This window comes from Sapajus apella, unplaced genomic scaffold (assembly GCF_009761245.1).
Source record: "Sapajus apella isolate SASKATOON/1434 unplaced genomic scaffold, GSC_monkey_1.0 scaffold124, whole genome shotgun sequence".
NCBI lineage: Eukaryota > Metazoa > Chordata > Mammalia > Primates > Cebidae > Sapajus > Sapajus apella.
Genome location: NW_022437064.1, coordinates 4,379,422 through 4,384,223, shown reverse-complemented (window position 1 = coordinate 4,384,223; position 4,802 = coordinate 4,379,422). Strand labels below are relative to the sequence as shown.

Sequence of the window (4,802 nt, the reverse complement as noted above, 5' to 3'; positions counted from 1 at the left end):
ACTTTCCATCAAGAAGGTTACTCAGTGAGTATGGAGTCACCCTTTCTCACTATAATTCACACTATGTAGCTGCCAGTTGTAGTTCCCAAAATAAAACCCTATTCTTATCATATACCTGCTCACAACTTCAGAAGTTCCATATTCTCTTTGGAATTAAGTAGACATTCCTTAGCTGGCCATCCCACTACCTTGGCCAAACTGGAAAATCAGTAATGTTCTAAGCACCCCTCGCTTTCCCATTGCTATCTTTCAAAGTACTGCTTCCTCCACTTCTATACCTCCCCTGCCACAGAATCCTACCCATGCCTATATGCCCATCTCAAAAGTTATGTGGTAATAATCACAGCAGGTATTCCTATGCTAAATCACTTAATACTCACACAACCTTCATACAACAATTGCATACTTATATAATTATTATTAACCCATTTTACAGATAAGAAAAACTAAAGTTCAAAGAGGTAACTTTCCCAAACACACACAACTAATGAGCAATTAAACTGGGATTCAAACCCAGGCAGCCTAACTCTGGAGTCCATGTTGTATGCAGTACGCTAGGCTGCACTTTTTTTTCTTTTAAATAAACAACAGGGATTTATTTCTCAGAGTTCTGGAAGCTGAGAAGTCCAATATCAAGGGAGATTCAGAGTCTGGTGAGGACCTGCTTCCTGGTTCACAGATGATGGATTCTGGTTGCTTCCTCAGATGGTGGTAGTGGTCAGGCGGCTCTCCTTCTCTGGATCCTCTTTTAAAGGTCACTAATTCCACCCATTGGGGCACTGTATGCCTGGTTTTCTCCAGTTTAAATTTTATCATTTTTTTTTTGTAGGTAGAGTCTTGCTCTATCGCCCAGGCTGGAGTGTGGCTCACTGCAGCCTCGAACTCCTGGGCTCAAGTGATCCACCTTAGCCTCCTGAGTAGCTGGAGTCTACAGGCATGCACCATCATGCTCAGCTAATTTTTGTATTTTTTATAGAGACAGGGTTTTACCATGTTGCCCAGGCTGGTCTCAAACTCCCGAGCTCAAGCCATCCACCTGCCTTGGCCTCCCAAAATGCTGGGATTAAAGGTGTGTACCACCACACCTGGCCAGTTCTCAGCCCTTCTGATTAATTGTAAGCCTTCCATACAATGCCATTTGTGTTTCTTATTCTGCCTAGCACAAGTTGATATGTACGTATCTACTTACAATCATAGTAGGTAACAGCTCAGGTATGGGGGCCAAAGACCTGGGTTCAAATGCCAGCTCAGCTGCTTGCCAGCTATATAGCTTTAGGCAAACTACAGCCTGTCTGAGCCACAGGCTCCTCCAATATAATATAGTACCTCTCCATGGTAGACACAGCTAATTGCTTACCAATATTTGCATTTTCTTTTTTGGTACCCCAATAGGCTTCATCTCTGAGCTGCCCTAGTTGGAGCCAGGCAGAGAGGGGGAGCAGAAAGTCACTGAATTCTGCCCAATAGTATATGGGCAGAAATGATACAGGCTACTCCCAGGCTTGGTCCCTAAAACTTCTCAAGACCCTCTACACAATTTCTCCTTCTCCATCATCTGGCTGGAACTAGGGGAGACTCTACAACTCCAGAGGAGGGCAGAGCGCCTGGATGGAAGCAGCCTGGGCCCTGAATGGCTGTCAGGAGCAGAGTGTCCCTGCCCTACTCCACACCCACTCACAATAGACTGAGATTTGAGGGAGAAATAAAATTGATTGCATTAAGACTCAGGGGCTGCTTTTTATAACAGCCTATCAGGTTTCCTTACTATTGCTGGAGAAAATCACATAATACCATGGCTTGTTACACTAAGCAGTTATTTTTATCGTCTTCCATTATGCCTTCAATATTTCCAGAATCCATATTCTGCTTTTCTATTCAACTCATGATCCCATTCATTAGAGTGACTATTTCAAACCTTCTCCATGGTCCTTTAGCCATTGACCCTGCCATTCACTCTCAGCAGGTCACTTTGTCTCCTACACATCAAGAAAATAGGAGTCATGAGAAAAGAATGTTCTCAACTTCCTGCACCTGGGAAACATGACCTAAATCTGTACCCACACTCTGTTCTCCTCCTTTTAAGATCGAAGAGCTTCCTTCCTCCCATACTCTGGAGTCTATTTTATTTTCTCAGAGCCATAGGCAATGTGTTCTCCTTTTTCATATCTTCAATCCCCGATGTCGTTCCTATCAGCATTTAAACATGGTCTAACCTCTTCCATCTTAGACACAAACCAAATGCAACCACCCTACCCCCCAACCTGGGCCTCCAGCCCACATGCTGTGCCTCTTCCCCTTCCATAGCCAGCCCTTTCAAGAGCAGTCCGCAGGCTCTCAGTCACTTCCTTGTCTCCCACTCACTGCCCCATGTGCCCTCACCTGGTTTCCGACTTTATCCCTCCACCCAACAGCTCCCCTAAAGTCATTCAGAAGCTGCTTTCAATCTTCATCTCATTAACCTTGGTTGCATACGACACGACAGACTGCTCCTTCCTTCTGGAAACAGCCTCCTTCCTCACGTACAGACCACTGCATTCTCTTGCTTCCTTGGCTTCTGCTTCTCAGTGTCCTTGGTGGGCTCATCCCCCTCACAAGTGTCCAGGTCTCAGGCATCCCTTCTTACCCAACGGTCTCTTCTTAAATGAGCTCACCTCGTTTGATGGCCTTAGTGATCATCTGAACCCTCATTACTGTCAAATTTACACTCCTAGTGCTCCACACCTCTCCTCTAAATTCCAGATTCATAGATCAAACAGCCTCTTTAAATGTCTCAAAGAAATCTCAAGTTAAAGATGTTGAAAATAAACTCACCATCTGTTATGGGTTGAATTGTGTCTTCCCAAGAAAGCTAGGTTGAAATTCTAACCCCCAGTATCTCAGATCAGAATAGAACCTTATTTAGAGATAGGGTCTTTACAGAGGCAGTTAAGTTAAAATGAGGTTATTAGCATGGGCCCTACAGTATGACAGATGTCCTTATAAAAGGGGGAAATTTGGACACAGAGACACACACAGATAAGTTTGATACATATAAATAGTATAAATAATAATGAAATGAATTCCCGTGTCACCCAACTTAAGAAACAGAACAAAACCAATGGCTTTAGCTCCTAGTGTACCTCTTCATGATCAAATTGACTTCCCTCCTCCAAAAAGTAATGATTATCCTGCTATCTGGAAATTTGTAGTTTCCTTGCTTATCTATAGTTTTATCACATCTATAGTAATCAGTAGCATCAGTCTGAAGGTTTTTCACCTTTATGAATAAGTAATCCTGTGATATTCTTCTCTGACATGCTTTTTTATGTTGTAAAATATATCCATTTGAGGGTTGAAAAACTATCTCTTGGGTACTATATTAGTCAGTGTTCTCTAGAGGGACAGAACTAATGGAATATATATATATGTATATACATATATATACACACACACATATACATATATACACACATACATACATATATAGGGGAGTTTATTAAGTATTAACTCACACAATCACAAGGTCCCACAATAGGCCATCTGCAGGCTGAGGAGCCAGGAGAGCCAGTCCGAGTCCCAAAGCTGAATAACTTGGAGTCTGATGTTCGAGGGCAGGAAGCATCCAGCACGGGAGAAAGATGTAGGCTGGGAGGCTAGGCCAGTCTCTCTCTTTTCACATTTTTCTGCCTGCTTATATTCTGGCCACACTGGCAGCTGATTAGATTGTACTCACCCAGATTAAGGTTGAGTCTGCCTTTCCCAGCCCACTGACTCAAATGTTAATCTCCTTTGGCAACACCCTCACAGATACACCCAGGATCAATATTTGGTATCCTTCAATCCAATCAAGTTGACAGCATTAACCATCAAAGGTACTGTGCTAACCAGCTGAGTGATGAGATCATTCAAATGCCAAACTTCAGCAGCATGCAATATACTCATGTAACCTGCAACAGGTACCCTCTGAATCTATAAGTTGAAATTTAAAAAAAAATAAATAAGGATAAATCCATGTTGGAATTTGCAGCTACTGTCTTTACAAATTGTCTTTACTACTCTGTAATTGTCTATTGTGTGAATAGATAAAAAGTATTTCTTCTCTGCTCCATTCACTGGACATTTTGGGGATTTGTAGTATTTTATTTTTACAAAAATGCTGCTATAAATATTTTTGTCTCCTGGTGCACATATCCAAGATCTTCTTGTTCATCTATACCATGGGTGGAATCAGCATTTTATATGATATATTTATCAACTACTCTCATAGATTACCAAAAGTGTCTAGCTCCGACAATGCCAAGTCTTGGCAGGATGTGAAACAAAGGAAACTTTTTCACATGACTGGAGGGCATGTAAGGCGATATGAGTATCCGGCATGACAAATATTCCAATAACGAAATCTTAGGTGAGTAACATTATAGTGCCACCAGTTAAAATGATACATTGTTAATAAAAAAAAAGTCCAGAGCAGGTGCAGCAGGGCTATTAGTAAGCATACTGTTAGAGTCCTGTTCTCACAAGAGGCTCACTGAGGCTGGAGGAGTGGCCTTCTGCTGTTTTGCAGTGAGGTCCCTGAAGCACGACAGCCTCACGGTTGAGAAAATCTCTTACCAAGCCAAGTCATCTCAATCTAACATCTGGATTCCAGGTACCATTTCTTACTAAACCCCCAAAACCTTCTTACCACACACCTGTGTAATCACAATGCAATTCAGTGATAGTGACCAGACTGAAATATATATATGTAATATACATGTTTTATATATATTACATATATATGTATACATATATATATATGTGTGTGTGTGTGTGTATATATATAT

The 4,802-nt window shown here is 41.7% G+C and overlaps 1 pseudogene; it reads left to right on the top strand.

Moving 5' to 3' along the window:
- Window positions 1-4,341: 4,341 nt before the first annotated feature.
- The window catches only part of LOC116538997, a 21,712-nt pseudogene continuing 21,251 nt past the window's right edge, over window positions 4,342-4,802 (top strand).